Source organism: Caretta caretta, chromosome 2 (genome assembly GCF_965140235.1).
Source record: "Caretta caretta isolate rCarCar2 chromosome 2, rCarCar1.hap1, whole genome shotgun sequence".
In the NCBI taxonomy this organism is placed as follows: Eukaryota; Metazoa; Chordata; order Testudines; family Cheloniidae; genus Caretta; species Caretta caretta.
Genome location: NC_134207.1, coordinates 125,173,585 through 125,187,261, shown reverse-complemented (window position 1 = coordinate 125,187,261; position 13,677 = coordinate 125,173,585). Strand labels below are relative to the sequence as shown.

Genomic DNA, 13,677 nt, shown 5'->3' with positions numbered 1-13,677 from the left:
AGAAATGGGATACTTGTCTGCCAGCCAGCCTAGTCGTAAGCTTCTAAAACCTGGTCATGACTCCCAGTTTGAGAACCAAACCAACACAACTCAACAAGCGAGTCCTATTCGAGTATAGTATGTGATGACTTTCTCCCCCTTTTTTGAACAGCTGCCACATTTACATGAATAGACTTGGTGACGCTCTGTCTGGTACCATTGCTGCCATCATCCAATATTCGCTCCCTGTCTCTTTGAGACTTAAAATTTTAAAGAGTCTAGAGGTAAAAAGTTTTAGTCTTTCCTCCCCGGGGACTGGAAAACACAGAGATACACTCTAGCATGTGGTAATTATTATGTGGCATCACTTCGAGACACAGCAGTTAATTGTCTAAATAACTTAGTAACACATATGATGATTAGCCTTAGAATTAGTGAAAATAACAGATTTTGTTTATTACGCTCAGAACAAACATAACATAACATGGAATTGGAAACATTAAAGGAATAGTTTCATTCACAGAAACTGCTCATCTTATCATGTCAGTCAATCTTGAGCTTCTTAATCCTCTACAAATATATACATGTATTGTGCCATGACCTTACTGTGTCTGGAGTCATATAGCTCATGTAGACAGTGAACTTAACAATTCATTTTGCAACAGAACAAGCAGAAACCCTTGCTACTGGGTTACTTGGGACGGTTTTGCACGTCCCTCATTTTCTCTGAGGATTCTCTCCCCTCGAAAATCCAATACAATCTACCTGTGCTGGGAGCTTCAGAGGCTCAGGACACCACACTGAGCTCTCTTCAGCCTTTTTCTTTTAATTCCTCAGAGATCTACTAACCTTCTTCAGTCAGCCCAGCTCTCCAGGCAAGTTTAGACAGATCTTCTGTCTGAATGCCTTGATTCCTTGTTCCCTGCCACCATTCCCAGATCTCCCTCTCTTGAGATCCACTGTCTAACTGTCACCTTGAACAATGACCCCCAGGAGCTCCATCCCCTCTGGGGATGTCACTAGCCTCAGCCATTCCTTCAAATGTGCAAAATATTATCAGCAGAGCTCACTCTACAAAAATTTACACAGGAGAGAGTATCCCCACTTACTCATTTAATGCATGGTTACAGAGCAAACATAAAATTGCAAATTAAGTCACAGAAATTAGAGAAGGGGGGAGGAACTATTAAGCCATCTTATCCATATCCCCAGTCACCCCAGTTCAATTCACAATTTTACCTATGGTACCACTAGGATGGTTTAAAAGTAAGATGCCTGTATACATGTGTGTACACATACACAGACACACACACACACACACACATTAACTACCACCACCCCTACAAAAACAACAAAAACCTACCAATATCAACACTGTACTGCACACACAATTCACTTCCTGGGGAGAGGCTGTAAGAAAGAGTGAGCCACACGTGATAGATATTAGTCATGTCACTTAATGCAATATTGGAAAGTTCTCAGGTACCATGGTGACAAGGGCAGTATAAGAACTGCTGCAGAATAAAATGGAATTGTAACGGTACTTGTGGAAAAGCTAATGCAGCTACTACAATGCTACTGCCAACCGTAAACGTTCTAAAATCATCTAAAGCCCCCAAATATCGTGAGATTGGCTTAAAAGCCATGAGTCTTAAAAAAAAAAAAGATAAACATGGAGTTATTATTTGCATTCTGGTTTTTAAGCCTTTAGGGTTTACATGTTCAAGCTTTTTTTTCCCCCCACAGCTCTGAGAGCTGGAACATTTTTATTTTACACAAAAGCTGAGTTTATCACCTGGTCACATCATTCAAGGAATTGTGGGAGATAACACTACTATTATGATAATGTGAGTCTTTTAAACAGCCTTAGTGAAATGTTCCTCACTGTTTTGTTGAATTTAGTTTTGAATTATTCAGATTACAGGGTTTCCAGCCCTGCTTTTGGGATGCTGTTGCACAATCTATCAGACGTCCCAAGGAAGTATTTCCTGGTAATTTAGCCTACATTTTCACTTGCTTAAATTCATCTAATTATTTGAAATTTGCAGAGAGGAACCCATACGGAAAAGTTCAGCTCTCAGTCCTTATCCAGATTTGAACTTTCTGCCCAATTGCATCCAGGATTTGCTCAGTTCTGAAGACTGGCTCCAGAGCTGCAATTTCCAGATCTCGAGAAATGGCTGATGCCCATCTCTGTTATATTCCCTGAGATAGGGCCTTCAGCTGAAATGAATACAGGGCAGTTAAGAAACCAAAACAGTACCAGGCTTGGATGGATGGAAAAAGTTTCCAAAATTATTTAGTGAATACACGTCTATAGCTGTGAAGTATTATGAACAATAAGTAGTAATCTAAAGGCCTAATCGAAAACTCACTGCAGTTGGTAGAAAGACTCCCATTGACTTCAGTTTGCTTTAGATCAGGTCCTAAACTTTTTTGGCAGACAAGTTTCATGTGCGCTTTAAAATATTACAGAATTGTTTGGAAAGATTAGTGAACAAAATTTTAATTTGTATTCAAGTCCATCTCTGTTAACAGATGTCTCTGAGGTAAATGAAATACTGTAAGCAAAGCTGAATCAGAATCTTTAAGATAAAAGAATAACTGGTAGACATTTGTAAGGACAAAGGTGTCACGACCTTACCAGAGTCATCTAACCAATCTGTAATTCAGTTTATTCAGAGGTAAAATGGGTATAACACCACTTACCTACAGACACCAGTATATTAGGCAATTTATTTCATTAATTGTTGTACAAGTATATTAGGATCCTTAGCCCAAAAGCTCTATAGAGCTAAGAAGAGTCATAGAATTCAAGGCCAGAATGGACCAAGAGATCATCTATTTCGGCCTTCTGTATGTCACAGGCCACCAACACCACCCAGCACCCGCACACTAACCCCAATGATTGAAATTAGATAAATCTTACTACTTGATGCCAGCACTGTTTAACTGATACCTCAAAAATTTCACTCAAAAAAACCTACCTAAAACTCCCTTCTGGATCAATAGTCTGGTAACGGAAACTCAGTCCAACTCAATATCCAAGGTGAGAGTAATTTGGTAGCATTAAAGCAGAGAGGCAGATAATTATTTAACTAATAAAAAGAGATGTGAGATATGCATCCTGATCTGGATTTTGAACACCCCAAAGTGTGGGTATGTTCAGAAGATGAGTTGAGTCTTTTCATTATTAAAATAGAGGCCATATATAAAGCCTGGATTTGGATTTTGACCACAGGTGGGACATTGGCACTATTTGTTGTTAGGGGTTTTGATTCAAGCCTGTCTTTTGTAAAATAAGAAATAACTGATATTTTTCTTGGGGCCCAAATTAATGTTTTTCTCAAATAAATTCCTTTACCTTTTTTGTTGTCTTTGTTTTTATGGCCTACAGGATAAGGTACTGGACTGGGACTTAGGAGACTTGGTTTCAATTCCCAGCACTGCTTTGGTGGGTGACCTTCAGCAAGACACTTCCTCTCCCTGTACCTCAGTTTCCCTATCTGTAAAATGGGAATAATGAGATTGACCTCCTTTATAAAGTGCTTTGAGATCTACTGATGAAAAGCCGTACAAAAGAGGTATGAATTTTATCTTATTTTATGTGTCTGTCCTTTCTGCCTTGATACTCATCTTACCAGTGTCAGAAATACTGAGAGAGAAAGGCTGTCCTTGCAGTATTTCCACCTGACCAAAATCAGAAGGTACTAGAGATTGTGAAAAAACTGTTCTTATTCTACAAGTTCTACAAATTTCCAACATAATTTGTAGAACTAGTCTGGGTTTTTCCAACAAACTTTGGTAAAGGATTCAGATATTAGAATGAACCAGACTAAACTTCTCAGCCTTCTCAGGTTTGCTACATCAAAGTAAAACCAAGAGAGCATATGAATTGGGCTTTTTTGTTGTTATTGCATAGTGAGTGGAGACCTGAAGAATAATGCCTTCAAGTCTTAAATTTCTGTTGATCATGGCTGACCAACAGAGGGAAAATGCTGCAATGGGTTAGAAAAATGTGAATCAGACTGATAAAGTATGTGAATCAGACTGGGGAAATAAGTTTGTGAACAATTTTGTTAGATAACAAAATGACTTATAATCACTTGGAATTCAATAAGTCACTTATGGCCAGTTCTGTTATCCAGACACCTGCTACGTTAGTCCCAGGATGGTGGAATCTGGCCCTTACTGCTAAATCATGCAAACTGCTGAACATCTCATGCTGATAAACCTGGTACCTCCAATTAACTTCGATGTGAGTTGTAGGAGCTCAACAATTGTCAGGATCAGGCCTATGGGATTTTCTGCAAAATCCCTTTCTTGCACTTTACAAAGTCCATGTAATTCTTTCTACGCTGTAGGCCTCATTCCAGTTGTGTGTGTGTGTGTGTGTGTGGTCTTCAGTGGAGTTATTTGGATTTATTCCACTGTGAGTGAAATTAGAATCTGGTCCAGTACCTTCTTTATTTTTTGAATAGAAACTTACTTTTCTTTTTGAAAATTCCTTTAATGTGTATTGAAGATCAACAATTCTCTTGCCTTGTTCAAGTAATCATCCAAACATTAAATCCATACTACATATTTCAGACTGTTAAGATAGTGGTGTCTGGTATGGAATTATAGACCACTCATCTTAACTTTGGTACCCAGTAAGATAATGGAAGAAATAATCAAACAATCAATTTGAAAGCACCCAGAAGATAATAAGGTGATAAATAACTGTCAATATGGATTTGTCAAGAGCAAATCATGTCAAACCATAGAATAAGGGGTCTTTCCTAGCTAGGGGAGACCATAGAGGAGTGTGTCAAAGAAGGGGAAGATTAATATCATATGCAAAAAATCCTGTGTCATTTGAATTATTGTACTTCAATTCACCAATGTCTGGGTGCTCACCTGAAGAGGGAAACATTATCTTCAAAGGGCTACTCTTAATATGCTTGAAGTTAGGCATGCTTGTTAAGTACCTGTTCATTAACATGCTAAACTGGGTCCTTGGAGATTTAATACCAGGATTGATGTGATTTTTCCATTAAAAAGTGATTGAGTTTTGCATAAGAAATGTGTTTCCACAAAATTATTTTTCCCAAAAACAAAGTCCCCTCTCTTTCCCTTTGTGGTTGGGCTGGTATCTGGGGAAGACAACAGTTTGGCCCCTATAAATTCTGTTTCTTTTTGAGTATGATCAACAACCAAAATTCTGTCTCTATCTTTCTGATCAGACAGAGATATGATGGTGTTTCCTCCCTGGAAGTTTTCATGGGTTTTCATCATAGGAATGTGTTAGCCTTTTTCCAGATAGACAGGATATTCTTTTACATCTAGATTCAGAACTTTTGGCAAAAGATTTTTCAATAAAGAAAGGTCTGAATCATCTCTCCCTGGAGGATGGTGTATTAACTTTTTCTTTCAAGCAGAAACTGAAAAACAAACAAAAACCACCTATCATTGGTTGAGCAATCAGGAGCTCCAGATTCAGGCTACCACTTAATTTGCTTTTCAGGCTACATCCTCTCAGTTTCTTTCTTTATAAACTAACAATGAGGCGAGCTACCCTACCATGATGAACCAAATTGATGCATCAATTTTACAATGATTCCAGGAAGCTTTGGAATCCAAATCTTGCAATTTCCAATGCATGGAAAAGTAAAAATAAGATTGAATGGAGACTAATATTGCAAAATTTATATTTAGAAATACTGATAGTTTTCTGATTTAAAAAAAGTAGTCAATGATCTTATGCTACTTGATATACTTTAATCATTGGTCCTTCTGCTTAAGCTATCAGAAAGGTGCCAGTGGTGATGGTCTTTTATGAGATCTGAACACTTTTCTTCCAGAGACTAGACAGAAACTACCAATTAATTTTACATAGAGCATTGAATAACTATTAGATAAGGACAGCTTTTGTTCCTTGCGTATTTGAGCACAATATGAACTAATACATTCCAGTTGAAAAGTCCATCACGTCCAGTCCCCAGCAATTTACTCCCTACATAGTTACTGCTGCTAATGTAAGTGGTAAGATGTCTATGTTAGGGACTATTTCCTGTTTGCAAAGAAAGCTCACTGAAAGATTTGTCATCTCAGGTTTCTGCTTCTCCACACTGCCATTTCAGTTATTACCACACATCTTCATGCCAGAATTGGCCTGAGGCAAGCAACAAGGAATGAGTAGTACAGCTGGCATTGCATCTCTGGCTTCAAGCTTTGATTGTAGAGTAGGGACTGGGGAACACTAGTTTCCTTAAATTCAGCAGCCACGAAGCCTTTTCCCGTGATGCCAGTAGAAGATGGTGGAGGGTGATGTAAAAGAAAAGAAAGCCAGTGTCATATCTGTAGGGTCTGTTTTGTTTCAGTCAAAAAGATACAATCTGTCCAGAAAAGGAGATAGTAGGAAGGAGCAGAATAAGCATATGAGGAGATCATTCTGCTCTGAGAAGTCATTTAAAATTAACCATACCAATGTCACCCCTATACGCAGTAGACAGAAACAGAAAGTGTGCAGTGGCTACCAACCTGAGATACAAATTATATCAACCCCCACCCCAAAACCTGGGAGCCAAACACCTGGCTCTGCAGCACCCAATGGCAGCAGCAGTGGGCAGGACAAGCCCTAGAGCCTAGTCCCAAATAGGGTTACCAACTTTTCAATTTCTCAAAACCGGACCCTTAGCTATAATCAAAATTTGAGGCTGAAGGGGACTGTGTCTCTGCTGCTCCATCCAGCAGTGACTCCAAGGCAAAGCATTTGCAGGGAGTGAGGGGGGCAGGAAGTGGGGGGGAGCTTCCTGCAGCCAGAAGAGGCTCCTGGAGATGAGCGTAAGACCCAGCCCCAGAAGCAGCCAGTGCAGTAGTAGAGGAAGCATCCCTCCCCAGCCCAGCCAGGACTAGCAGCTGGGGTTCCTCCAGTTCTGCCCCTCCCCAGCTCTGGGACCAGTGCTCGGGGATGAAAGTGGCCTTGGGCTGGCTGGGGGAGGGGGGGAACAATGGAATTGTGGTAGCCAGACTTTTGGTGTCTGGTTAATACTTCTGACCAGAGACTGTAGAGGTCCCCTTTAAAACTGGACTTTCTGGTCAAAACACAGACACCTGGCAACACTATGTGATCCCTCCCCATTCTCCTCCACCACACCAGTGCAGGACAAGGAAGAACATGGGGTGTGAAGCAGCAGACTACACCCATCAAAGATGAAGGGGGGGGAGGGTGGGTGCAGAGAGAGAGAGCACATGGAACATTGATCACCCAGCTGAGATCTCACCTCACCACCTGAAGGGTGTCTTCTCTGCTGCCATTCCCTTGGGAGTGAGCAGTTCTCTTAATCATAAAGCCATACTATATATTTCAAACTAAGAGAGTGGTTTCTAGAATGGAATGATAGATCAGTAGGCTTAAGTTTGGTACCCAATAAAAAAAATGAGCAAATAAACAATCCGTTTGTAAGCATGTAGAAGATAATAAGAAGATAAGTAACAGTTGCTGTGGATTTGTCAAGAAAAAGTCTTGTCAAACCAACCTAATATCTTTCTTTGACAGGGTAAGAAGTCTTGTGGATAGAGGGGAAGCAGTTGATGTGATATATCTCAACTTTAGTAACGGTTTTGATACTTTTCAGAGTAGCAGCCGTGTTAGTCTGTATTCACAAAAAGAAAAGGTGTACTTGTGGCACCTTAGAGACTAACAAATTTATTTGAGCATAAGTTTTCGTGAGCTACAGCTCACTTCATTGGATGCATTCAGTGATACTGTCTCATGAGCTAACTAGGGAAACATAGCCTAGATGAACCAACCATTAGATGGTGCACAACTGGTTGAAAAACTTTACTCAGAAAGTACAGTAATCAATAATTCACAAAAAGAAAAGGAGTACTTGTGGCACCTTAGAGACTAACCAATTTATTTGAGCATGAGCTTTCGTGAGCTACAGCTCACTTCATCAGATTCACAATCACATTGGAAGGGCATATTGCATGGGGGTCCTACAAGGATCTCTCCTGGGTCCAGTTCTGTTCACTATCTTCACAAATGATTTGGATAATGGTATAAAGAGTACACTTATAAATTTTGAGGATGATATGATGCTGAGAGTGGTTGTAGGTGCTTTGGAGGACAGGATTCAAATTCAAACTGATATTGAAAAAGTGGAGAAAGTCTGAAATAAATAGGATTAAAATCAATAAGGGTAAATGCAAAGTACTACACTTAGGAAGGAATAATCCACTGGACAAATAGAAAATGGGAAATGGCTGCCTCGGATTGAGTACTGCAGGAAAAGACCTTGGGGGTTATAAAAGATTACAAACTAAATAAGTCAATAATGTAATGTAGTACTCTTGCAAAATATATATATATATATATATAGGCAAATTGCCGGCACTACTATGATGGGTCTCGCACTTTCTCTTCTTGGGGGGTGTGTGTGTCAGAGCATTGTTTATTGACCCTGAACTGGGGTATTAACTGCCCCACTAATGTCCTAGAGGAGGGGAGTGGAGAGGGAGGGACCCAGGCCGGCCCTCTACTCCGGGTCCCAGCCCAGGGGCCCTAGGGATAGTGATAAACCACTAGAACTAGCGGTTCCTTCCCCTGGGCTACTTCTCTCTCCTGCCCTTCAGCTTGTGGGGCTTCCTGCCCTCCCTCTGCACAAACCAGGTGTCCCTTTACCTAGGGTCTTGGTCTTTTTAGCCCACCGCAGCACTTCTCCGAACTCTCCTCTGCTTCCCTCCAAACTGCTCTTTGCTCCAAAGCCATCCACTCTGCTTTGACTCCTCCAAACTGCTCTCTGCTCCAACACCAATCCACTCTGCTTCGACTCCTCTTGTCTGATTGAAGCAGGAATTTTTATCATGTGTCTGGTTTCAGGTGCTTTAAATTAATCTATAGCAAACTTTCTTCCCTCTACAGGGAATAAGGCTCCCTTCTAACATTCTCCTGCTGCATCACTATATATATTATATAAAAAATAAAATCAGTAGGAGTCTTGTAAGCAAGACACAAGAAATAGTTCTTTGCCTCTACTCATCACTGATAAGGCCTCAGATTATTGAGTCCAGTTCTGGGCACCAGCCTTTGGGAAAGATGTGGACAAAATGGAGAAAGTCCAGAAGAGAACAACAAAAATGATTAAAGGTCTAGAAAACATGACTAACAAGGAAAGGTTCAATTAACTGGGTTGTTGAGTCTGGAGAAGAGAAGACTGAGGGGGGACATAGTCTTCAAGTATGAAAAAAAATGTTATAAAGAAGAGGATAAATTGTCATCCTTATCCACTGAGAATAGGTCAAGAAGTAATGGGCTTAAATTGCAGCAAGGGAAATTTAAGTTAGATGTTAGGGAAAACTTCCTAACTGTAAAGGTAGTTAAGCACTGGAACAAATTACCTAGCAGGGTTTTGGAAACTCTGTAACTGGAAGTTTTTAAGAACAACTTAGACAAACACTTATCGGGGTGGTCTAGATAATACTTAGTCCTGCCTCAGTGCAGGAAACTGAGCCTATCATGGTCCTTTCCAGTCCTACATTTCTACCATTCTATGGATTTGCATGATGCTAAGGTAATGCCATTGGTAAGTATGAAAGATTTTTCAGCATCCTGCTTCCATGGATACTGCTAAGCCATCTTCACCCAGGGATTTACGAGTGTGCACCAAATGCTACTGTGCATTCTTAAAAGTTGATTTTTAACCCTTCCCTGTCACACCTACAAACTATTCAGTTTATGGTATGCTCAAAAAATATTGCATAGTCTTCTTCCTCCATCTAGAAGAGACCCGATCACAATATTTGCTATGAGTTCTTAAGCATGGTGCAGCGCCATGGAGCTCACTGTTTAGAGTGCCTCACTTGTTTTGGGTTGTGATATGGGCAAAACTCTTGAGGACTGGTTTGGGCCCTAGGGCAGAATTCAGCATTCCATTTACTTATGCTCAATATGATTTTCTCAGAGCAGGTACTTCATAAATCAATGTAATAGTCATGGATACCGCCTTGAATATTTTCAAACCACATGCAGGGTTTTGTTTTTTTTATCCTGATCCTGAACTCCAACCCAAACATTCAGCAAATGCACTGGGGAAAGAAAAAAAAAATTCAAACTCTTGTTTATTGAATGTCAAGCTGAGAACAGTTATTGACCCAGTGAGATTAAAGTTTATTACAGGGTGCCAAGTAATTATAGAAGTGACATTAGACCGTCATTTACACTCACAGTGTAGTCTTGAATGACAATGTCATCTTAAGCAAGGACAAATGAGGCAGGCCGCACCATTTATAATACTCCCTGCACAATGCTTCTCAGGGATAAGGAATGGCTGGCCCAGTAGCTGCTTGTTTCCCTTGGAAAATTACCATCTGCTGTTCTCAGTGACAGTTAACATCAACGCAAGATTCCCTGAACCAAAGCAAAAACCAACAGTACATGTTGTTTTTGGTTATGTGTCTTTTCAGTTTGGTAATGGATGGACGAAATTACAGAAGAGATCTCTTAAGGAGAAAGCTTAGGTACTTAGCAAATGTACTCCTTTATCAAGGAAGTATGTAATAGAGTTTTTCAACACTTACAGCATTAGTTGTACTAAAATTGGTACTGGTTTATTTATTTTCAATCCTCTTAACACATATTCCACACAGTTCTTTCCATACTACATGCTAACATGTGCAAACTCATTAGCTAGAAAGCTGAGAACTCACAAGACAGGAAATGCCAAATCTCTGATTGCCATTGCTCTATGCAGATCCCCAAGCAAAACCAAATAACCCAGCCCTGAAACATTCAGCAGAAAATAACTTTCTAAAAATGATCACATAATGGTAGTCATTAGGGCTTTTGACATAGCAACTTTGGAGACAGGACGATTAGAAGAAATGGCTAGAGTTAGTTTGGAGAAATTAGTCATATGGCCTTCACCCAAACAAAACTTCTTATTAAGGACTCTTTGTGTAAATGTGAATGAAAGCTCATCCTGGTGGGTAATGGGCTCTAACATCTGAGAGAGGGATGATCATCAGGTGAAAGATTTGTATGATCATGCAATTTGATCCAACAGGATCAAATTGCATGATCATACAAATTTATGGCCGGATAAAGTATTTATGGCTGGATAAAATTAATCTCTGGAGACAGCAAAGTAGTTGATATCTGGACAGCAAGAATTGGTGACAGGCTGATGAAAGGATTGGCTTCATAAGATGTAAGTTTTCCACTTTTCTTTGTTCAGTGTATCTAAGCTGAAGAAGCCTCATCTACCTTAGTTTGAGAGGTATAGATCTACATGTGTTAAGAGAACAGTTTCTTGTCTTTTAATTACTTTTTCTCTGTTTTTAATAAACTTTGTTTTTGTTTAAATTACTGTTTTCTGGATAATTTTTACACAGGTGTTCCTGGAGAAGAGAGAACATCTACAAATTGGTGGTAAAGGGTTTCTGGAACCTACATCTCCTCTCAGTCTTGCCAAAGGATCTCACCCAGTGAATTATGTTGTTTTCAGGCTAGTGGCAGGCAAACACAAAGGAAGAAGCCAAAAGACCAAGGAGGAGGTGAGAGCTGGGACAGTTGTCTGGTGCCTTATTTATGCATATATTTGTCAGGTATTTGCATGCAAATCAGGTGTCCTTGTAGGCACATAACAATTAGGCACTTACCTGGCCTTGTGCATATGTGCAGCAAGCGCAATGACTCAGTGGCTCAGCGCCTCCTGTCAGTCATCCTGGGAATTAGTTCTGCTGCCCCAGAGTGCCCTCTGCATGCGAGTGTCTTGCCTGCCACTGGCCTCCATGTCCCTCCCAGACCCCGGTGCCCCCTACAGCAAGGTTCTGCCCCTGCAGTAACCCCACAGCTCTGGGTCTCCGCTCCCCAGAGAACCCCCAGCCCTCTATCCCCACCTTGCCTCAGTCTATGGCTACTGCCAGTCACCATCTAGCCCCCACTCCCTGTGTACAAGCCATTCATCATTGGCAAAGGGGGATTTGGACCTGCAACCCCAGTACCTGGTTCAGCCTTTGACAAGGCCTGCAGCCTGGGAAGTTGCCAGGCGGAAGTTGCCAGGCGGAAGTTGTGTTGTGTTGTGTTGCGTTGCATTGCGTTGCGTTGCGTTGCGTTGCCTCGCCTCGCCTCGCCTCGCCTCGCCTCGCCTCGCCTCGCCTCGCCCCGCCCCGCCCCGCCCCGCCCCGCCCCCCAGACAACTAGGTCCTTCTCCCTCTGAAGCTGGAGGGAGAGTCCTGTCTAGCTCCTGGCTCATAGCCCTTTTATCAGGGCTAGCTGAGATCTGATTGGGATGTGGCCCAACTGTGGCTTCTTCCCCAATCAGCCTAGCTTTTAGCCCACAGCTCCAGCCCTCTCCCAGGACTGGCTGTAACCCTTTCCAGACCAGGGAGCGGGTGACCACCTCGCTACAATATGTAAATATCTAATTTGCACACACATCAGGTATTGCTTGTGTAAACAAGTGTACAAATGTATGCTCATATTGACATACACATAACTTTGATAATCTTGTCCACAACATATAGATTATATACTGCATATAAATTCTTTATTTCAGAATAGAATTAGAGATTTTCCCTGTCATTCTCAAGATTCAAGCTGGAAAGTTTTGGAACGGCCTACTAGAACCCCAAATAGAGCAGGAGATTTGATTGAAAATTTACTAACATGCAGGTTTCAGAGTAACAGCCGTGTTAGTCTGTATTCGCAAAAAGGAAAGGAGTACTTGTGGCACCTTAGAGACTAACCAATTTATTTGAGCATAAACTTTCGTGAGCTATAACTCAATTCATCGGATCCGATGAAGTGAGCTGTAGCTCACGAAAGCTTATGCTCAAATAAATTGGTTAGTCTCTAAGGTGCCACAAGTACTCCTTTTCTTTTTACTAACATGCAGATACACATATTTACTAAAAAATAAAACTTAGGATATTTTTGTATGTCATATGATATTTATGTAAAAAAAATGGAAAATTGTCTGTCTAAAAAAAATCTGTAAGCAAAAGAAACAAAGACTCTATTTCCTGAAAGCTTTTGATTTCTTGCTGTCGTTTGCACATGAGTCTTTCAGTGCTGCCATTTCTGATAAGTTGTTATACCAGTTTTCAATCTTTGGAGGCAAGTAGGATTTCTGTCTCTGCAAGATGAGCCATTTGTCTGCAAGAGCACCCAGAAGAAGCTCATTTCTGGGATTCTTTACACATTTAAAAAAAAAAAATCTTGTTAAGTAATTTTCACTCCTGGGGTCGGAATTATTAGCAACTTTCATCCCTTGTCGGTGTAGCTAATTAAATGCTCCATTGTTAGCCACTGAAAGCAAGAAATGATTAGAACTCTGCTCTTTTGCCAGTGAAGCCTGTAAGTCGAAGCTTAAAATATTCCACCACCACCCTACTTATGCATGTTAGTTTTCAGTGATCTAGAATAACGGAGACATGTCAGCAATAATACAACAAGCCATCCAGTTGTTTTGCAGTTGTCTGAAATAAATTTGTACAGGAGCTAAAGTACAGAAAAAAAACTCCAGAAGAAAACAGCTATATCTTTGCTATGTTATATAGCTGGGTAGCTGCACTAGAGCGACAGGAAGCAAGTAAGAAAGGCACTCTTGTAAAAGAAAGGTTTACCACAATCTGTTTATATCCTCAAGCAAATGAAATGCAATTAAGACATGTTTATGGGACAAAAAGAAAGAAATATAGCAAGAACTGGGT

At 40.6% G+C, this 13,677-nt stretch overlaps 1 long non-coding RNA gene across 1 annotated transcript in view; it reads left to right on the top strand.

The window, feature by feature from the left end:
• LOC125630957 (uncharacterized) overlaps positions 1-12,047 on the top strand; it is a 59,928-nt gene extending 47,881 nt beyond the window's left edge. The window contains exons 3-4 of the long non-coding RNA XR_007354834.2: positions 3,377-3,563; positions 11,356-12,047. This is a non-coding gene — a long non-coding RNA (uncharacterized LOC125630957). The remainder of the gene's footprint in view (positions 1-3,376; positions 3,564-11,355) is intronic.
• The last annotated feature ends 1,630 nt before the right edge of the window (positions 12,048-13,677 follow it).